This window comes from Mustela putorius, unplaced genomic scaffold (genome assembly GCF_011764305.1).
Source record: "Mustela putorius furo isolate JIRA1106 unplaced genomic scaffold, ASM1176430v1.1 tig00000596_pilon_pilon_pilon, whole genome shotgun sequence".
NCBI lineage: Eukaryota > Metazoa > Chordata > Mammalia > Carnivora > Mustelidae > Mustela > Mustela putorius.
The window spans coordinates 1,246,660-1,270,593 of record NW_025421428.1 but is presented as its reverse complement, the minus strand read 5'-3'; positions in this window follow the sequence as shown (position 1 = coordinate 1,270,593).

Here is a 23,934-nt window from a genome sequence, read left to right as displayed (position 1 = left end):
ACAGTGATATGTATTTAGACAAAAATAATAAAAGTGCTATGGGAGAAGAGTGAATATGGGACCAAAGACCAAATATTAAAATCCAGAATCAGACAGCCCATAGTTAGGAACTATATAAAGGTCAGTGGCTCATAAGTTTCAAGTGCAGAAGACTCAGGTGCTGGAAATTGACTTTATCAAGGTCAACTTCTCTGAAGAATTGAAAGTGTTCCTCTGAATATGCTGCTTAAGCACATGAGAATTAGAATAAAATTCTAATATTTCTTGTACTCTCATTTCTAGTATTGAAGTTCTCCTAAGAACTCATTTAACCTATATTTTCTTATTTCACAAGTGAACTCAGTTAAGATCTAAAAATCTCCTTTAGTCTCCCTCAATTGAGGTGTGGAATTTAGGCAACTCTAATAGTTGGCTCATAGATTGATGCTCAATATAGAAGGCATAAAGGATACCTTAGGTACTGACAGGTTGACCAATGCCAAAATCTAGAAAACTATTAGAATTTAAAGGTAGACATGTCAAAATCTAAAGTCTCCAAGGGAAACAGAAAGCCAAGTGTTGTGGCTGAATAGCCTTCTTCTATAATACCTTCTAATTAACTTCCTTAAGTTTTCTTCACATGTTGGTTGTTTGGGTAATGGTGGTAAAAGGTCAGCAAGAAGGAGCTGTATGGGAGCAGTGCTTTATGATATACATAAGGCTCAGTCAAAAGCTATTTTTGATTTATATTTCCCTGATGTTGAATGATGTCGAGCAGTTTTCCACGTGTCTGTTGGTTATTTGTATGTCTTCTTTGGATAAATATTTGTTCATATCTTCTGCCTATTTCTTGACTAGATTATGTTTTTTGGATATTGAGTTTGATAAGTTCTATATAGATCTTGGATACTAGCCCTTTATCTGATGTGTCATTTGCAAATATCTTCTCTCATTCCACAAGTGTGATACTAGGTATTTACCCCAGAGATACAAATGTAATGATCTGAAGAGGCGCACGCATCTCAATGTTTATAGCAATGTCCACAATAGCCAAACTATGGAAGGAGCCGAGAGGTCCACTGACGGATGAATGGATAAAGAAGATGTGGTTCATATATACAATGGAATATTACTCAGCCACTGGAAAGGATAAATACTTACCATTTTGCATCAATGTGGATGGAACTGGAGGGTATCATGCTGAGTGCAGTAAGTCAGAGAAAGATAGTTATTGTATGGTTTCACTCATGTAGAATATAAGAAATATCCTGATAGGGAAAGGGAGGGAAAGCTGAATGGAAAAGAATTAGAGAGGAAGACAAACCATGAGAGACTCTTAATTCTAGGAAACAAACTGAGGGCTGCTGGAGGGGAGGTGGATGGGGGAATGGGATAACTGGATGATGGGCCTTAAGGAGAGCAGGTGATATGATGAACACTGGGTGTTATATGTAACTGATGAATTATTGAACTCTACATCGGAAACTAATGATATGTTGGCCAATTGAATTTGAATTAAACAACAACAACAACAACAAAATGTATTTTTGGATCAGGCTGCAAGTTGTTCAGTCTTTTTCATGATGCTACCTCATACTGACATGAATAAAATAACCTAATATTCTGACAACCAGAATAGTTCTGTTTCTTCTGAATGATCTTCAAGGGACTATAAGCACAAGAGGGGTGGGGTGAGATTCTGGTATCAGCAATTTACATGTCAGTGGGAAAGAGGAAAACAAAGAATACAACTGAGGAAACAGTGAAAACTCACCAGGCCAGCAGGTAAAAAATATTCTATGAAGAGTATGTTGAGAAGACACAGGCAGATAATAGAATTTAGGACCCAGTTAAGAAACAATATAACAGGGATCTGAATAGCCAGTCCACACCAGGCATGAGATATCTTTAGAAATTTATGTAATCACGAAGTGCAGAATCAAGAATGAGATTCTTAACTTCTGACATAAGTCCTTTGGATGTGTTAGTATAGGCTATGCTTCTGAGGTGTGATTATAAAGACAATCTTAAACCTATTAGAGGTTACATGATAATAGTTAAAGAAAAAAATTAAAACACATATAAATTAGTAAATAAAAACAAAAGATATAAGAGAGCAAGAAAGAAGTAAAGGGATTGAAATGTCATACCCACATGAAAATTACCAAATAGCAAGTAAATGAGAAACTACAGCTAAAGCACTTCTCAAAATTCCAAGTTAAGACAACAGAGCTTTAATAAGAAGAAATCACTTATGCAATATCTCTAAAGTGTATCCAAGCTTCATAACAATGAAGGATGTCCAGTGACACAGAGTCTGGATGAATACAGGTGGAATAAATAAAGGTAGTGTAGTCTTTGCTAACTCTTGGGACATGAAAACATAAGATGGAAGTTTGTGTCATACTAAGAGAGAAGTTGTTCTCCTATAAAAGAGGCAGTGCTTGGAAGGTATGGAGTCAGTGAGCCTCCAACCCATGCTATCTTTTCCAGAGTGTTACTTAAATTTTACTTGCATGGTGCCCTTACCCACTGAAAACCAGTACTTAGGAATATCTTTCTTGATGGGTATAATTACGAAACTCTGTTCTGGAAGGTTTCCTTATTTCTTTTTTAGAATACAGAGAAGAGTGAGGATCTCCCCTCTGTGGCTACAGTGTAGATGATTTTCTTGAGGATTTGTTCTTGTCTGTCAAGTCCCAAAGACTCTCCCTGAAGGACTGGCCTCTCTTAACCAGTCCAATCTCCCTTCGTGATTTATAGTGGCAGCTTTGTTTTTCTATAAAAACGGTCCCCAACAGCACACTGGTGTACTGTAAGCCCATCGCAAGTGAATCACCAGATGCTGATTTCTATTTCCCTTTAGCTATAACTTCAAAGTCATATCACGACGGTGATGCCTGACGGAGCACTGAGCTGAGAAGTTTGTGTAATGCTGACCTCTTGCTACCAGTAAGAGGTGCAGTAAAACATCAGGCCAGCAAAAAGAATGATTGGGCATTTACTAAAATCTTTGAGTCCTTAGTCTCATGAGATGGTAAAAAAGTTCAATAGGGCCATAAACAGTTCTCCTCAAATGGCAAAACAGTGCCAAAGGATGACCAAGTGAATGGTTTAATAACCATGGATGAATTTATAGAATCTGTGAGGCATTGTTATACTGTGGTAGTGATGATGTTCTAATTGTTACTGAGTTTTTAGTACTGTTTGAGTCTTTCTGTGCCTTCAAGTGGGACAACAGAAATTCTAGTACTTGAATGTGTGCTTCCTATAACTTTTTCTCCCCACTGCTGTATGGATTGGACCAGAGTTGTCTGTTTACCATGACTGTCGTTCATAGAAGCTGGAAGGTACATGCATGGGTGAGTATCTGTGAATGACATTTTCTGATTGGGAAAACCTGTAAATTACAAAGCTCAGTTTGTTATTAGCACTTATTATGAACTAGAGGCTTTGTAGGCTAGAGGCTGTAATAAATCATTTACATAAATTAAAAACCGAACAGAATTCTGAGAATATGCTCTGAATCACTGGGAAAGAGCCCAAGGACCAAATGGCAGAGTCTACACTGGGGACAAGGTGGGGAGTTATCACATTTATGCTGTATGCTTACTAGGGATTAAATATTGCTAAGAGAACTTCCATGTATTCCAATACTTCTATGACCTTCCCACATAGCTAATCAGGTGGCCGTTAAGTTAGATCATTAGAGCCACAGTACCACCAGGAGAAACTGCTAATTTTACTCTACTGCATTCTGTAGTTTATCTTCTCCTCTGTCTTGTTTCCAGACAACAGCCCAGCATGGGTTTTTGGTTCTAGCCAGACTGACCTCCTTCACATCCGTAAGACCAGCTTCCATATACTCGAGACATCATGCTGAGATAATACATAAATATATTTCTGATCCTCAAAACAGCTACATAGTATGATGCTATTTTGTTATCACAACTTTATAAGTGAAGAAACTGACACAGAGAGAGGCTATATAATGTGTCAAAGTTTACATGGTTGGTAAGTAGTGAAACTCAGATTTGAATTCAAAACTGCCCAGTCTAAAAATCGCTTGCCTCTTCTTTTTTTCCTAGCTCTTAAATCTCTCCTCCCTAAGGTCTTATTTTCGATAATATGCTAGTTTTGCTTGTATATTTTGATTTAATTTTGGATTCCTAGTCATTTTCCTCAGGAATTAATGATAAATCATCATCTTCCAGGTCTGGGGGATATAGAGGGCTAGGGTGATTAGGCGGTTTATTTGGTTTCCCTCTATAACATAGAGACCTACTTACTGAAATTAGTGTGAGGTCGAGGGTTAGTCAGTTATATGAAAGAGTTATAGGTAGAATAATTGATGCACATATTTGGGGAAATAACGTCACAACTGACACAGGGCGGGGCAACTAATTTTACCACAGCAGGGGTGCCCACTAATCCAAACATGTAATGTGTGAGCAAACGTAGGGTGAACCAGTGTCTGGGTTTGTTCCATCAGTCCTTTAAAAATATGCCAGACATGGGGTGGGATTATGGACATTGGGGAGGGTATGTGCTTTGGTGAGTGCTGTGAAGTGTGTAAACCTGGTGATTCACAGATCTGTACCCCTGGGGATAAAAATATATGTTTATAAAAAATAAAAATAAAATAAAAATATGCCAGACAAACATATTTGGCATTTTGTCAAAAAACTTTCTGCAAACCTCCAGACAGAGGAAGTAGTGATAAAGAGAACCATGCTGAGGGATGTTTCCTTGGAAGAAGAAAAAGATAGGAGATGATAATGTTGAGAAAGAGGGATTCAAATAGAAGCATCGTGACAATTGAGTCACTGCAAACATAGGAAGGCCAGAATAGCCCTCTAGGGGAAGATTTTGGAGCTTTTCCAACTCCATTCTTTTCTCTAGCCATCAAGTGATAGAGATTTGTTGAACATGACACCTGGCTGCTCTGCATTAAGGATTCGAATGGAGAGACAAAAGACAGAGCTAATTGTTTTCCATGCATTCAAGTTTAATTTGGTGCACTTTTAATTAGGGCTCTGATGGGACTAGGAATCAGTTCCTTCTGCACAGGCAGCTCCTGACAGCAGGTGATATGTAGAGGAAAGGGATTCTTACGGAAGCCACTTGGGTCACATTGGCATCAACATAGCCGTTACAGAGGATGTCCTGGGAACTGTCAGCCCTAATGTCAAGGGTGAGCCATTCAGGATCAAAAACATGCCAGCAACATTTGATACATCAGGGCTTACCCAACATGCAAAAGGCAGCTAGGCTCAGAATCGGTAGAAGAGGGTCACATAAAATCATCCCTAAGAAAGTAAAACAAAACAAAACAAAACAAATTAACATTTAGGGACCAAATTTTGTGTGGTGTAGGAGCATGGACCCATAGAATAAAAGCTCTTTCTTTCAAGACTCATAATTATCCTTCCTGTTCTATATCCTTTACAACTGTAGAAATTAAGGTTGAGTAGTGATAAGTGACTTTCACCCAGTGTACACAGCTAGGAATTAGTAAGTCAGACATCAAACTCAATTCTCTCTTGCACCATGTTCTTGTTTCCTTCTGTCCTCCAGTCCCTCTCCCAACCCCTAACATGGTCTATTCTTTCTGGTTTCTGTGAAACTATAAAGATATATTCCCCTCCTATGGAAATGTAAGTATGAGTTTGATATAGAAATTATCAATATCATTTATTTTTGTAGATATTAATTATTTTTATAATAAATTTATTTTTTGAATTTTATTTTGGATTCAGTGTATCAAGTCTGTAACAGCAGCACTGGCAAATAAGGTGAGGTCCTTCTCTAGTAACTGATGATATGTGTTACATAAATGACTTTGTGGAAGACCTGTAGGCAACACCTTTTTATACCCTTTTCCCCCAAATTGAAATGCTGTTCCCAAGTTGAACTAATGTTTACTAGTGTGAAATAAATCAAATAATGTAGAAAAAGCCTTAGATGCAATTTGGCCACTGTGACTATCAAATGTCCTACTGAAGCAGTGCCCAAGGAGGAAATTGGGTAAATATTATAAGATTTTATCAGAGTGCGCTATTCATTTTTTAAAAAGTAGCTATCTCATGAACATGTGCAGAATCCCCAATGGTACCAAGTTTGAGGGGTCAATCAAGTTTCTTTGCGCATCTGTCTCCACATCCCTTTCAATGTCAAGTGTTTTTCCACAAGGAAGAAGAACGTAACCCAAGCAATTTCTCTATTTCTCTGACATGCGAAAGGGAATCCCATTAAATTTCTTCTCTATCATTAGACCTGGACTACTCCAAAACCTCCCTAATTGGATACCCTGTTTTTATTTTTACTTCCTTTTAAGTCATGTTCTTATAGAAGAACAAATATTTTACCATAGTATTTTTCATTGTAAAACAAAACAGACATAAAAATCATAAAACATATATAGATAGAAATATAGGTATTATTGTAGTGTTACAATGCAAACCCACTTGAAACCACTACCCAGGAAAATAGAACCTTGCCATTTACATCTGTTGGCGTCTGGCTTGTTCTAACTCAAAATCTTGCTCAATCCAAAGGAACCACTCTCCTGACTTTCATAGTAATTATTTTTTAATTAAAAAATTTTGCCATCAGATTCCCTTGATTAGTCTTGCCTATATTTTAAACTTATGTTTACTATGTCTCTTTTAATCTATAACCACTAAAACCAATCTTTTCTTTTCTTTTTCTTAAAACTTATCTGTTGATTAGCCCAAGGGATTTGACTTGTAGAGTTTCCCACAGTCTGGCTTTTGTTGATTACATGTCCACAGTACAGCTCAACACATTCCTTCACCCTTCACATTAGCAGCTGGATACAGAGCCTAATCACACTCATGATTTGCACACTCAATTGCTTTGGCAAGACTAGAAGTGGTGCTGTGGGCTTTCATCAGGGGCACATCAGGTCTGCTTGTCTCTCTCTTTAGAGAAGTTGTCAGGTCGTACAACTCAGTGTCTGGACCCATTACTTCACTAGGAGTTGTCAAACATTGATATTCAAATTGTTTCATTTCTCTCTCTTTTTAAGGTTGTCCTACTTTTGTAAATAAATGCTTCCCTCATCTGCTGTGTGGCTAGCAGTTAGTGGTACTATTCATACAGAAACTAGAGAAAAAGATAAGCATTTTAATTTTTTCTCTTAATTACCAGTTTCCTAGAAAAACTGGGTTCCCTGCCATCTTCCAAATGTGACCAATTAATTTTTGTTGTTATTTTGTTTTGTTTTAAATTTGTTTCATCAGGAACTCACTTATTTAAACATATTTGACAGGTTTCAATCAATGGCAATTACTATTCCTTTTGGAGAGCGATTGTCTTATCTTTGGCAATGAGAGCCTCCTTGGGATGACTCCCAAGCCTATCTGACATGACTTTAGTGGTCTTTGATTGCTTCCCCAATATCTGGATTGATTGAAACATTTCTTGTCCCCAGACCCGGTAGTAGCTATTTTTTCCAAGACAACTTGCTATGTTGTTTTATTTTTTCTGTAAGTGGAAACTGATATTTCAAGGCCACAATCAGTACCCTATCTGTGCTCATCAGTACTGGCCTGGTCATTGATAATGTTTCTTCATTGGAAGAACTAGAAGAAGAAAAAAAAAAAAACAGATAGGTATAGATACAGGTATCGACATAGACAAAGGTATTGATAATGTACATGTGGGGGAAATTTATTTTACTGATACTTCTTATTCAAAGTTAAAACTATAGGAGTTTTTGTTTGCTTCTTTTTATTATCATTATTATTTATTTAAATCAGCTCTATACCCAGTGTGGGCTTGGGCTCACAACTCCAAGATCAAGAGTTGCACGCTCCATGAGCCAGCCAGGCACCCTTTTAAAACCTGGACTTCTGCTTAACTTCTGCAACGCTCCTCTTTCATAGCAAGAATCTTGGCCCTTGCGGGTACATGAAATAATAAAATTAAAATAGTCCATATACTTTTATATTCACTTTATCCCACATTATCTGTACAACATTCTTAGAAAAAAAAATACTAATACTTTTACCACTAAAAGCAGTTTAAAAGAAAGTTATGTTTTGTTTCTCTGTCTCCCCTCTCAATTTTTATCATTGTACTCTCACTGAGCACACAGCTCAGACGCAGTGCTCAAATACTACATACTATACTCCACTGTTTTAAAAATCCTCCACTTTTATGTCCACAAGTAACTATTCATTTCAAGCTCTACACTAATTCTCGTGTCAATGTGTTCCTAGTTATTTTGATTGTCAGATGTTCATTCTCTAGGAGTTTCCTTAGGAAGAGCTCATCAGAACACGATTTTTTTGGTTCTTGAATATTGATAAGAGTTTGCACTCCTTATATGTGAGAGTCAGTTTTGCTGGATAGCAACTCTGAATATTAAATATATGACTCCATTTTCTCTGGCATAAAATATGCCTGTTAAAAAGTTTGATGGTGAATTTTCTTTCTCTTACGTCACTTGATATCTTTGCCTCCATGTCCCAAAGACTTTTCCTGCTTTTTTTTTTTCTTTTTACTTTTTTACTTTTAATTTTACTTATTTGAGAGAGAGAGAGAGCATGCGGAAGAGAGAGCACAGCAGGGGGAGCAGAGAGAGAGGCAGAAGCAGGCTCCCCGCTGAGCAGGGAGCCCCATGTGGAGCTGGATCCCAGGACCCTGACATCATGTCCTGAGCCGAAGGCAGACACTTTGCCACATGAGTCACCCAGGATTTTTTTATTTAAAGTCTCATAATCTTACAAGTCTATATCTTGGTATGGTCTTCCTGGGTCAGTAATGTCAAGTACATAGTACACTTTTGTAATGTATCATTTTGAGTCTTTTTTATTTCAAGAAAGGCTTCTTGAATCACAACTTTCATTATTGATTCTGTTCCAATGATTTTTTTTTCTCTTTAAGGACTCTATTACTGTGTAATAAATAATATTTATTTATTTATTTAAAAACAAAGATATCTTTGTTTACCCTCAATGCCTGTCAGCTTTTTTTATTTTTTTGAAAAAAAAAATTTCATTTTTTCCCTCCTTTTCTCTATTTCTCTTAAATCATTATGTCATATTTATTTATTTTTGTGTGTGTTTCCTCTGGTTAAGATTTCATATATCAAATTATTTCTTTTTTCTTTTAATTTTTGCCCCTAGTTGCATGAACTCACGTTTTAGTTTTTTTCTAATTCTGACTTTCCCTTGTGTTTGAGTTCCTACATCACTTACATCTTTTATCTTGTGAGATAATTTAGTCTTACCATGTTCTGAATGCATATGTTTCTCGGAGGTTTTGAAGGACCAAAGAGATGTTACTGCTCCTTACTCCATTTTGTCTTGTAATAATTTGGTAGGGGATTTAAAGTCAATACTTTTATGTTATTTATTTATATGTAAAATTAGTTTTCCTGATATTTTAAATAGGGCTTTGATTGAGGATGTTTTTTATAACTTTTTTTTTCTGGTTCTCTCAACTGCTCCTATCATGTCATGTTCAAAAATATGGTGGCTTATTATCTGCTATTTCTTGGTTTGTTTATCTGAACAACTTTTATCTGCAAATGAGCTTTCCTTTGTCTCTGTTGTCACTGTCCTGCACCATTTTGGTGTCTTTCCAGAAATTTCTCCTAAGTGTGGGCACTGTTCTGCAAGGGAGTGCTGGTGAATAGTTCAGTGCAGATTACCTGCTCAATCTCTGTTACTCCTTGTCACGCCCCTGTCTTCCTCTGGCCCAGATCCCTTTCTCTCCTGTTACCAAAATGACATGCTGTGTTTCTAATGAATATTGGTTGATCGCTTTCAGTTTTGGTTCTCTGTTGCTTCTCTCTGTCATCACCACACAGATGATGATATCATGAAGGTCCTATGGATGCTAGTAATTTGCTTATAGTTTGGTACTGCTGCAAATACTTTGTTGGCTAGGTTTGTTACAAATATAGTCCAGTGTTTTTTGTTTTGTTTTGCTACCTACTTTCTTTTGGGTGGTGACTGAGAGAGAATAAAAGACTATGTCACAGCTGTCATCTTCCTAGAATCCCCTGAAGTAATCTTCTTTTAATGAAAAACAAATTATGTCACTTTCTTGTCTAACACTTGCTTTTGATTTCTCAATTCATTTATAATAAAATTACAACTTCTTGCCCTAGTTTATAAATTTCTTGGCTATATATCAACTATTAATCCCTCCAACCTTATCTGTTTCATTCTCCTCTTCCCTTAGAAGGTTTTAGAAATTTCTCTTCTAGACTCTGCATTTTCCTCATATGTTCTTCCTTCTGATTTTTATGTCGGTCTCTCATTTTATTAAAATTTCAGCTTAAATTTCCAAGAGATTCTCTCAATCCTTATACTCTAAAGAAGAGAGCACCAAGTCACTGTCTGCTACATTACCTACATTAAATACTTATTTAGCACTTACCACTAACTAATACTGTTGTGATTTATGTATTTATTTATGTGTTCATTCAGGAGTGAGCAAACTATACCCTAAAAGCCAAATCTGGCCAGGCACTTGTTTTTGTAAATAAAGTTTTATTTATAAATCCAGACATTTCTTTAAGTATTATCTATGACTGCTTTTTCATAGTAATGACAAAGTTGAGTAGTTGCATGAGAGATCATATGGCCCACAAAGCATAAAATATTTAATGCCCGGCCATTTACAGAAAAATATTTTTCTAACCTTCTCATTAGTTCATAGTTTCCTCCCACTAGAATGTAGGCTTCATGGTAATTCAGTCCCTCTCTGTATTTTCACTACTTTATCCTCATAAAATTTGGTAGCTAACATACAGTAATCAATCTCTAAATATTTGTGAATCAATAAAACCAATTTTGAATTGCCAGCATCATTTTTAGTCTATCATATAGTCAAAATTTAAAAACAAAAAATATTAGAAACTTAGTGATGATTGTAGTCAATTCACCACCCAAATAGCCAGATGACAAAATTAAAACTAGACTCTTAAAGGCAATGATTCTAAGAAAGAACATTGGGAATTTATATTTTTACAATGATCAGCAAATATATGAACATATAAATGTTTAAGAGCACACAAGCTGTGAATTTAAAAAAATGACTGGACTGAAAGCTCAGTTCTACTACTGGTTATGAAGCCTTGTGCTAATTAATTTACTTTCTGTCTCTCCATTTATTAGTGTGTAAAATAATTTTAATGAGATATGTAAATTACAGGATTATAATGAATATTAAATAGGCAGAGTGTCCAGCCCACAATAAGGGTTCCACATACTTTATGTGGTGATGATGGTAGTGAGAATGATGTTGATAATTACAAACTGTGGTGAAAAAAGGAGGAAGAGGGGGAAGAAAACTGAAGAGAAGAGATGAGAAAATGATAATGTTGGTAAAAATAAACTTAATAATTTCAACTTATCAAGCTAGTACTCTGTTCCAGGCACCATGATCTGTGATTCCCACTGATTGTATTATTTAATCCCTACAAGAGCCTTGTGAGGAGGGCACATCAATATCTTGATATTACAGATGAGAAATCCATAGCTGTCTTAGGCTAAACTATGTAGAAAAGAACATATCTCAGATCTAAATTCAGACCTGCGTGTCTCCAAAGCCATAGTTCTTGACCTATATAGTTTTCTCCTTACCCATCTAAATGTATCTCTAAACATCTACCCACTTCCTCTTTAAAATGTGACGTGCATAGATTTTTGCTTGCAGGAGTCTTCCAACTTATCTTCTCTAACACATTTTAAATATGCCCAGTCATATTTTGCCATCCTCAAACATTGCTTTGGATTCCAAAAGCATTCTTTTCTCCCTCCCGGGAAATTCTCATTTAGTCTCTAGACCATAGCCAGCTGTCAAAAGAAATCAGTTGGAGAGAATGATTTCCACCGAGGTGTTCACAATGAAACCTGTTTAATTGCTGTTAATTCTCTGCTCGAATATAAGCTCTTGTAAGTTTGGATTTTGTAACTTCAAGCTTGCTGGCATAGGAAAGGTGCCAACCTAGTGGCAGAGAACATCAGTTTGGTTGCTTTGTAATAAAAAGAATATTGACTGCTCAGATCCAGAAAGAGCCATAGCTTTCCAGCTCTCAGGTCTCCCAACTCCTGCCTTGCACCTAGTAAAGTAAGGAAATACCTTGGTAGGAATAGTAGTAGAATTAGTAGTAGAAATAGTAGTAGTAGTAACATGAACCAACTATTTAAAATGCCAGGAAGTGTGCTAAGCATTTTACAACCTGATGTAATTATCCTTCACAAAAATGCTATCAAGAAGTAATGAACCAACCCTATTCATAGATAGGAACATAGGACCTAATGACTTGCTATTAAATCACATGGCCTCCCCCATATTAATTTTTTTTCAAATTCTGAAGCTTTTTCTTCTTAACCACAAAGCAGTATCTTCTCAGAAGTGTTATGCATATAAAAATCCAGGACTAATATGAAGAGTAGATACTTCATCCCCTTTTATAAATGACAGAGTTCATATCCACCAAGAGTGAGAATTTAACCCATTATTCATCAGTACCATATCTGTCTTATGTTATACCCCAGTGTATGCATGATATATATCAGAATGTCTATCCTTTGATCAAAGATCCCACCATAAGCTGTTATTTATGCACATGCACTCCCAAGTAAGTGATCAAATATGTTAAACAATGTGCTGGTAAATGTTTAACAACTAGCTCCCTGGGATGCAGATGGGGTAAAATGGGCCCCGATTCTCACATAAGCTAATTTCCATGTTGTAAATGCTCCCTATCGTTGATTTCAAGCTATTGATGTGGCATCATCTGAACACAGAGTTATGAAAAGATGCTAATGATAGGCTTATGCAAATTGGCATAAACAACATGTGTTGTCCTCCACCTCTACTCTCCTTTCTACCATACACCTATATTCTCACAATACAAGAATCTTCTAATGTAGGTAAGACATAGAACATGCCTCAAACCCACACTGAAGTGAAGACACGAATGTGGAACATACTATATAAGAAGCATTTGTATTGCATGTTTCTCCTTTCCTAGATCCTATGTATTGTCTTTTAAATATCAATGTGAAAACCGGTAATTACAATTATTATGAATTGAATGTTTGAGTCTCCCTAGAATCGGTATACTGAAGTCATAACCCCCAGTGGGGCTCCCTTTGGAGAGGAGGCCTCTAAGGAAGTAATTAAGGTTAAATGAGGCCATGAAGTTGAAGCCCTGAACTGATAGGATTAGTGTCTTTATAAGATGGGACACCAGAGAGAGCTCTTTCTCTCCATGTGTACGCACCAAGGAAAAGACAAGTGAGGATATAGCCAGGAAGAGAGCTCTTGCCAGGAATGGAATTTACTGGCATCTTGATCATGGACTTCCAGCCTCCACAACTGTGAGAAAATAAATGTCTGTGGCTTAAGCTTGCCAGTCTGTAGTATTTTGTTATGGCAGCGCTAACAGGCAAATACAACATCTGACAATATCACTATGTGATCTTGAAGAAGTCTCTTATTTCCTCTGAGACACATGTCAAAGAAAGGATTGAACTAAAATATTTATAAGATGCCATCTTGATTTAATTTCCAAGATCTTGTGTTTCTAGGGCCGCCACTCGTCTTTTCTACTTGCAGTCTTTTTAGGAAATGCTGGGCATCTAACAAACAGTCGAAGCTGTCTTGAGTCCTAATAATGATACAATAGAGTGATCATATTTAAGTTACGGTATATAGTGAAATATTTGTAATAGAAAAAAAGAATAACTTCCTGAGGGGATCATCACACCTGGCATCCGATAAAGGAAACCGCAGTTGGGATTTCCATCATCGGTTGTGAACCTGTACCAAGGTAGGTGCATTAGAATCACGCGTGCTAATTTGTTAAAATAAAGATTCTGTGATAAACCACGAGACTATAAACCTAGAGAGTGTGTATGGCCATTTTTCTTTATTAGTAACAGCTGCACAGTGGCAACATGAATAAAGTTGGGAGTAGTAAGTAGACACTTACAACAGAGTGTTGGTTCGGTGAGCTATGTTATAGTTCGATCTTACACCAAACAGCTCATGATCTTGGGTAAGCCATTTCCTTTCTCTAGGTCTCAATTTCCCCCATTTGTAAAATGGGTTAGATGCGCTGGGTTAGATGGTCTTTAATCTACCATCTATCTAGAAACACTTAAACTACCTAGTGATTAATACCAGGATATTAGACATATTTTTAATGTTAAGGTGAAAAATAGTTTAGAAGGGCATGGATTGGTGGAGATGTTTCAAGCACAACAAATCATTGCATGTTGACAATCCTGTCTTCTAGCTAATCTCACAGCTGGCCCTGGCTTAATACTCACTAAACTTTCTGCTCAAAGAGAGTATTTGGTCTCATGCATTGTCTCTGTCCTGAGTCCTATAATGAGGTACCCTCTTATTTGTATAAGCACAAAGTCAATTGAGAAGTCAAGAAGAGAGGTGATTTTCAGTGTGTGATCCAGCACCCCAAAGGACACCTCTTATTTCATAGTAAAAGCCATTTTAAAAGTTCTTTATATTTTTGGGGTGTTTTATATGTTTCTCAAGGGTTTGTAAAAGATTAAGAAAAGTCTGTTACCGGAACCCAGTATAAAGACTGACACTTCCTAAGTAGTAAGTGGATTTTTGTATGTAATGAATGAACTTTTCTTGGTTGTTAATTTTACTCCTCCAAATAACTATCTAATAGTTTGACTCATAAGGAAGGGTATGAATAGAATGAAAGTATCCACAGAATCTCCAGGTTTGTTGTAAAACTCAAATAAGAAGATGATATTTTTGCAAACTCTACAGTCCTGGATAAAGCAAACAAACAAACAAAAAACTTAGGAGATAAGGATATTATCTGTTTTCCTCTGAAAATGTTCTCAGTTTTTTTCTATATTCCCCTTGCTTGGTCAGAATTTAGTACCCACAAATAGTTTGAAATGTTGATTGTAATGCTGAACAACTGAATATTAGAAATTCAGCACCTTGAAAGAAGAAAATTAAACAAGTTTCCATCAAGGTGCAATGATTTAAACCAGCGGAGCTCTAAAGATGTAAATCCAACTATGAAAGAAGTCCAAGTAATGTCAGAGTTGAATCAAGGCACCATAAGCAGAGAGCATGAGAACTTTACCTCAAATGGTATTTTATCCAGGACTGAGAGACTTTATGTTGTGAGTGTATGTATGCACCTGTACATGCTTGCATATTTGTGGGTGTGTTTATGTTTACATTTTCCAACTGCATACATTGTTTTTATAGTTCTTTGAAATAAATATGCTGTTTATAGAGAAAGGAAAATAGATTTCCAAGAATTTAATTTAGAATTAGAATTTGTTTTTATAATTACTTTTCAGGCCTTGAAATTCATTGCTATTACAGAAGGCTATACCATTGATTACTTCTGTAAGTTAGTAGAAAATACTTTTTGGCAATGTTGAATAAGAAACATGTCTTGTGTTTCGTGGTTAAATTTTTGATCACAGATATGTTCTTAATCATTAATTTATATATGAAATTAATTTAAAAACTAACAGTTTTCCTCAAAACCACTACCAAGGAGATAAGAACTCCACAAGCTCTACTAGGTCTTTGAGGCTCTTCCTTCCTACCGAGTATCATGATTGGTATTATTTCTAAGGAGTTTCATTTACTTCCTTGAAATCATCTGGAGCCTAGTCACAATCCAGTGTAGAATGTTGAGATAAACAGGAATCATAAGTCTTACCATTTTTGCCATATATTTGGATTAAATGAGGCAAGACTGGGTCTTTAATGAATGTGCTTTATTATCTGAAAGTTGATTAGTTTGGACTGGGTTATAAGTTACAAACACTGGTATGAGGACTGATTACACCAAAATCACCTTTGAAGTTGTCTTTTAAGAATCCACTCAATGCAGTATAGTATCCTAGACTGAATCCTAGAACAGAAAAGGAACATCAAAGGCAAACTGGTGAAATCTGAATAAAGTCAATATACCTGTCTTGTTTTTTTAAGTTTATCAAATGTACCATGGTTATGATGATGTAAAGATTAAGGAAAACTGAGATAAAGGGAATATAAGCACTCACTAAACTGTGCAACTTTTTTTGTAAATCTAAAATTATGAAAAAGTAAGAAGTTCTTGAAATACAGAATCTAGGGGCATGAAGGTTGTTCACTTGGTTAAGCGTCTGACTTTTGGCTTCAGCTCGGGTCATGATCTCAGGGCCTTGAGATCAGACCCCACCTGGGGTTCTGTCCTTAGTGTGGAGTCTGCTTGGGATGTTCACTCTCCCTCTCCTTCTGTCCCCCCAACTTGTGCTCTCTAAATAAATAAAAATAAACAAACAAACAAACAAATAACTAACTGAAATCTTAAGAAAAAATACAGAATCTATGTTCCTACATCCAAATGGACTAGAAGCCCAAGAACCTATTCCTCAAAAATTTAATGTGCACTCAGGGATAGGGTTCAAAGAGCTAGAGGAACCTTCTTACTCTAAAAATGTACTATTAATTTACAAGTCATATGGATCCAGGTATTTGGATTACCTATACTAGTGGAAGTCAATATTGGCTTTACATGAGGATCATCAGGGGAAAATTTTCAAACTCCAGAATCTATGACTCCCTTAATCTATTAAATCAGAATTCCAGGGGCTGGCACCCTCATCTGTATAATTGTTGTTGTTGTTTAAATTTTCTATGAGTAATTGTGATCTATAACTGGAATTAAAAATTACTAAAATGAAAGTTTCAATTAAAGGGTAAACAGAAGGTTCAGACAATCAACTACTATAATAACAGCAATGTCCGTGAATTTTAGTACATCAACAGCTGCAACTGGTAATCACATAAAGTACAATTCAGTTTTATATTCCCTGAATATCCTTAATACTCTAGGGTTTAGGGGAAACATTTTTATCTAACATCTGTATAAAACAGCTTAAACTGTTGGAATTTTAGCATTTTTTCATCACTCCCAATAATACTTCCCTGATTAATTTGGGGGCCTAGCTGTGAGGAAATTCAGGGTACACTATGCTACAACCAGCTTCCTCAGTGACAAGTTTTGACCTTTATCCTTTGCTTCTGCTTGTTCAAGGTCAAGATCAGAAAACCTGATCTAGTAATAACAAAGTAATAACAAAGATAGTGCACAAAGAGCTTGATATTTTTATGTATAATCTAGATGAAGAAAAATCATCAAACTCTATTTCCCTTGCTCTGTTATAATGTCCTGACCCCAGTTGTGCAAATGGGGTTTCCCCTAGTACTTATGACTGTTTCTGTTCCTTCTTGGGTGCTGATCACTTCATATGTGTTAAAAAATTCACCCTTCCCTTTTTAATCAGATGAAGAAATTCTACCCATCCTCCAAAACCCTACTTTATCTGTAAATCCTTTCCTGGCATCACTCTTCTCCCACTTTTCTAAACTCGAATATTATATTTGGTACTATAGAATTAAGTAATTAATTCTATTTTGACATATCATTGTTCTCTGTTCTTTCACATGTGCTAGGAGGCAGCAAGATAGAGTGGAAAGAAGGAAATCATTGTAGTCATTTAGAACCAGGTCAAAAGCAATCTCCACCTAAGCCTTGTGTTTTCCTCTTGATAATGAGGGATACTAACACCTATTTTGCAAGGCTGCTGCTTAAAATATTGAAGTATATGTAAAAGTGTTTAGTGTATTATTGGTAGCGAGTGATTGTCAGCTTTTTCCTTTATTTCTTTCCTCATATGTCTGCATTAAGTGATAAACTTATGATAGTATCTAATATCTGTAGAGAAATTTACAGTTCATAGATTCTTAAAACAATTGAGGGAAGTATGTTTCCAAGTCCTATTTTATAAATTAAAAAGGTGATGAGATCCTGAAAGGTTAAATACCTTCCACAAACCACCACCTTTAATGGAAAATCTGCTAATATCGCCTGGCCCTTGCTGCTCCAAATGCAGGACTCCCTTCAGGGTATTACATCAAATATTTCATAAATTGATTAAAAATAATTCATTTACCCAAAAGTGAAGGATTACCTTCTATGTGCCAAGCCCTTAGCCAAGCCTATAGCATATAGTAATGAATGAGAAAGACTTCATCTGTATCCTCATGGAACTTGGAGGCTGGCAATTGGGACAGTGATTAGGCAAGATTGAAGCAATCTTGATGCCAAATCCTTTCTTGCAACTTTGGAGCTAGGGAGCATTACTAGGGGAGTGATGGCTCAACCAGAGTCAGCAACACTTCTCATATCTGGGACCCTTATGATCAGTAGTACTCACTGACAGTATTGGTGACAGGACTGAAATGAATTTACCCCCATGTCCGTCAAGGCTGCAACCTTGTCCTCATTAGCACATGTCAGAAACTTTCAGAAGCTAAGAACTATAACAAGACAGACTGCTATAATTACTAGAAATAATAATCATTAGCACTATTGTCGTCTTCACAAGAGTGATTCTTTGGTGTACAGAAAGAAAGCCCTTCTCTCATACAGCTGTACTTTCCTCTGGGCTAAAGTTCATCCTGACCCAGAAATGTCTTCACTGGTGATTGGTGTCTTGCCACAAAATGGCTCTAAGAAACCCACAGCAATGGGTGTCATCAACAGCCCATCTCTACTGCCAAAGCATGAAGTTCCTGCTTGTGTGCCGTGTTAATAAGACTTTCAGATGGAGGTAGAGATCTACCTTTAGCCCTATGTGTGCCCCAAACTTGGGATATTTGTTGTACTGAGGGCCATGGCTGATGTGGAGCCAGAAAGTTGGGTTTTTACCATTCTGCTGGCCCAGGATTTAGTAACCCTAATACAGAAGTTCTATAGACACCTACCTTCAAGCACTTGTCACTTCTCCCATAGACCCATTTGTCCCAGCTTCCACCAACGTATAGATATCTATGTTTGGGGGAGTAAGGTGTTTGTGGAAATATTCCCTACCTTTAAAGAAACTAATGTTGCATCCAAATTTTGTCCTATTTATAATCCAGCCCTCTTTTTCCCCCCTCTTTCCCTAAAGCAGGAGGGTCCCTCAGAGCACCTACTTTACCACGTTGTTGAAAGACGAGAGGCAGGATGGAGACTTAGATGATCTACATTCAATGACGCTACTTAACACGCAAACTTGGGGAAATTACTAGCTCTTTTAGGGTCTCGGTGACCCCATGTAGAAAATGATAGCATTTAACTAGTGTCTTTTATTTCTGAGATTATTTGACTAATGGTAAGAAGGTAACAATTAAGAAATGATGTTGAAAAAGTAGTTCAGTAGTTATGGTTAAGAAAATAAAATTGGACAATTTAGAAGTTGCTTCAGGGAATAAGAGATACCCTATAGCTCATTCTTGATTTTTGCGGTGTTGCTCTAATTAATTAAAAGACTTTAACATGTTTTGCTGCATGTGATTTGACTCCTCTACACTCTCTTCTCAATTTTAGTTTACGTGTAGCAGCTTGTGTGAATTAATCCTACAATTACCATATAAAAAGGAAAACAAATATACAAACCAGCAAAAATAGCTAGCAATGATTGTAATAGTGTATGAGGCTCAATTTTCATTTTTCAAGACATGAATTCTTAAAATTTTTCATTCCCAGTATTGTTTAGACCTTAAACATATATTTCCATGTCTGAGCACATGTATATGACTGATTTTGTAGTTTGTTCCAGACTGATCCAATAGTTTAAGAGGGAAGAGTTATTCAGACAGGCACATGGTCCAATTCTTGAGCTTTATGGCATCTTCGGAAGTTTTGGTCAAATTTGCCATTAAGTGCATACTGACAGTGGGAGTTGTATACCCATCCGAAGAAGAAAGAAAACAATCTAGCTTGGGGTTGGAGTATATTCCTGCAGCCAGTTATTACTGAGAGTGGATTAAGAATAATAGGGTGAGGCCATCACAAGACACTAAGAAGCAATAAAACCTATTTACCCAGCTGAGTCAGTGCCACAGAAGAATAGAGCCTTGGGGATCCATGAGCACAGAGTTTAATCAGCACCCTTGGAGCCAGGGCACACGAGTGGACCCTGCACAGCCAGTGTGCTCAGCACCATGCTGAGATGGAGAAGAGTAGTCATTCTGTAGCCCACTTGGCTGTTGCCACCATCCTTTCTCCGTAATACTCATCCTGGCCAGTGAGGCTCCAAGACCCAGAGTCATGTGTGATCCGCACAGGGATGGAGCCTCTGTCAACTGCCTTTAGGAAATCACAGGGAGATCATCAGGTGCCATGTATAGCACAATTCTGGTGGCCCAACCTATACGAAAAATATAATTGGGACAGATGCTGAAGAACTAAGATGATTTCTAGCCCATTTCTCACTTTGGACGTACAAACCTGCACCTACAAAAGCCTCCTAGGAGCTCATACTCAATATGAATAAAATTAAGCTAATAATATTCTCTTCTGTACCTCCTTTTTGCTCCCGTATTCTCTGGCACAGCAAGCGACAGGCCATTCCCCTTGTTTAAAGTCGACACCTCACCCTTCTCTTCATTATGTAAGATCCAGGGGTAAAGGGACTCCATCTATTTTATTCATTATCTTATCTCAGGAAATCTAAGGAAATATTTGTGGAATGAAAGAACAACCAGAATACAAAAACATTTTTAATGGACTGCAAGGGTCTGCTGCATGTAATATATGATTTCATTAAAAAAAAAAACGTGGAAAATTTTTTTTTAAAAAGTAGAATCAGAAAAGACAAGGGATGCCTGACTGCCTCAGTCAGTGGAGCATGTGATACTTGATCTTGGGGTTGTGCGTTCAAGCCCCTCATTGGGTGTAGAGATTACTTAGAAATAAAATCTTAAAAAAAAAAAAAGAAAGAAGGTCTTATCTGATAGAAAGTAATCAAACCAATGAGGAAATAAGCCTTCCCAATTGCTATGTTAGTTTTCTGTTGCTACTATAACAAATTACCATAAACTTCATGGCCTAAAACATGTATTTTTTTAATCTCATAGTCCTAGAGGTCACAAGTCTAAAATGAGTCTCACTGGGGGAAGTTTAAAGCACTGATAGGACAGTGTTCATTTCTGGAGGTTCTAAAGGAAAATAGGTTTTCTTATATTCCAGCTTCTGGAAGCTGTCCACTCTCTTGGCGTGTGGCATTCTTCCATCTCCAAAGTCAGTAGTGGCCTGTCAAGTCTTTCTCATGCTGCCATTTCTTGGGTGGTGACTCTTCTGACTCCCAATTCCCCTATTTAAAGACCCTAGTGATTACGCTTGGATCATCTCAATAATCCAGGATCATCTTTTTACCTTGGTGGTCAGCTGACACCAATTAATTTCAACTATAGTCATAACTCCCCCTTGGCATAGGCGCAATGTACAACGTGCAACATTTTGAGGATCAGGAATGGAACATCTTTCAGAGCCATCATTCTGACTCTTACTGTAGGCTAGGCTGATAACCACAGATTTCACACTGTCCCGTGAGGAAAATTACCCTGATTATGAAAAGACTTGATGAAATCTGGGTCCTCTATAAGCCCTCTTCTCATCTTAGCTTGTTGAAGTAAAACTCATTCATCAACAGTTACCTTAAATACCACCTCCTCCATAATTCCTTCTGTGATTGTCCTTGTGGGCATCTATGTCTCTTTCATTGACTTTTCACAGAGCTTTCATTATATAACAAGTCACATTAAATCTTGTATTATGGACAGATACACTTGCATAATGTGTCTTTTCCCCTTTGTAAGCTTCTTGAGGATTCATTCCCAAACCAGTCTTAATATGCAATTTCTCCATAATACCTACGTGACTTTGGGAAGGCATATTGCTTCCTGGGTTCTCAGTTTCCCTGTACATGTATCAAATTTCCTTACAACAAATATTAAGTGCGAGCACATTCCTGGCACATGGAGGTTGTTCAATGAATGTTATTTCTCTTCCCCACACATACCTGTGATAAACTTGTATGCTTTTGTGTGAGAGACGACTTTTGGACGAACACTTGGCATCTATACATTCTTCCCGAATGACTGAGCTCTGGGAAAGCAGGGACTCTGTCTTTCATGTTCCTTGCCATGTTCCCTGTCCCAAAGTGCCTCTCAACAAATAAATATTTACTGAACTAATGAATAATTCTTAGTGAAATAGATAGGAATGTTTCTCTGTCTTCCAGTGGTGTGTTCTCCTAACTATATATCCTGTCACAGATTTTCCTGATTCATCTGGCACAATCTGTATCTCTAAACCATTCACTCCCATATACAAAATAAACCCTGATAAAATTAAAAATCTTTGCATAGCTAACACTTCAGACTCTTTCAATCTGCTCTCCTCCTGCTTCTACCTTCCCTCCTTGCAGACATCCACATTTTTCCCCTTCTGGGAAAGTAGACAGAAGAGAAGCGTGTTTCCTAAAATGAATAATTGATATTTCTTCAGAGCGACCTACCCTATTCTACTTGTTCTCTTAATTTACTCAGTTTATACCAACTGATGACAGAAGCCCATTGTTTTGCTGAAACATTAACTTCACAAAGTCATTCCGCTCCCATCTGCAGCACTTAAATTAATGATTCCCTCTGCAACATCTGTTTAATTAACTATCGGCACCATAGAAGAGGCGTCCAAATACCCCAGCGACTAAATCAGGCTCAAATTAGGGAAATACGATGTTAAATTGTATCAGGGAGAAGCCGAGTTTATCCTTCCGAGCACTGGCATTCATTAGCTAGCAGTCAACCCATGCATCTTCATAATGAAGTAGTGTCAGCAGTGCTTGGCTGTAAAGTTCTCATTTAGGGGCTGCATGGGTCCCTCTAGTCATGGTCACCACAGGGAGCTAGGAAGAAGGGCTTAGGGACCCCAGAGGTAGCACATCCTTCCTTCATCTTTGTTCCTGGAAAGAGCAATGGAGTTTCTATCGGGCATGTGCAGGCTGAGGGATTCTGGGAAACAGCAGTGGTGTGGGGAAAGTGACATTTGTGAGTCATTTCTATTACGAGTATTCCATCTTCCCTGAATCCTTTTAGTTATATTTGCATAATTATTTGCATTGATCTACATAAGCAGGAAACTGGTCTGGGCTCTTTGGATGCACTGGGAAATCTCTTTAGTTCATAAACTTGACAGCATTCATTTAACAAAGATCTACAAAGAATGTACTCCGTTCAAAGCATCATACTTGGCACAAGGGAAAGGCAAATTAGACACAAATCCTGCTCATTGATAATTTACACCAGATAGAGTACACTGTAAACATGATTCTAAACCTGTGTGTTCTCCTTTGTGCATGTACATATGGCACCAACTGCAAATAGGGTAGTTGTTGGGATGAGAGTGAACTGAACATAACCCCTGCTCTTATGGTTTATGATCTGGGTTGTGTATACACACACACACACACACACACACACACACACACAAACTGAGTACCAACTCCAATACAAATAAAAAGACAATCAATATATTCACAGAAATAGAGATCAGCTATCCTAGGTGCTCCGAAGGAGAAGGCATCCTATTAATTCGGGGAGTGGTGTAGAAGAACGAGTTCAGGGAGTACATGTCCCATTAGCTAGTTCTCAAGGATGGTAGAATCTGCAGCCATATGGAGAAGGGGCAATTTAGAGGTAGAGACAGCAAGACAGAAGAGTGTTGCAGAATCTGAGAGCAGTGCATCATCTATTTTATGTGGACGTAAAGGGTGCTTTCAGAGGAAGCCTCTACTTTCTCTTGATATCTTAGTGTCTGGCACACAGTTGGTCTGAAATATTGAAGCTAGCTAGGCAATGCAGAAGGAGACCCTTACTCACCTATATGTGCCTTCTCACTCTAGCCTTTGAGTTTGCTACTCTGTACTGACACGAATGCCTGGCTTCCTCCCTAAGCCTGACATTTTGACTAGTTCATTCTTCTAGATGGCCTTTTCCCTCAGACCATGGTCACCATGAATCTCTTATATTCCATACCAAACTTTGACAGTCAAGAACAGATTTCCTAGTTGGATCCTGATA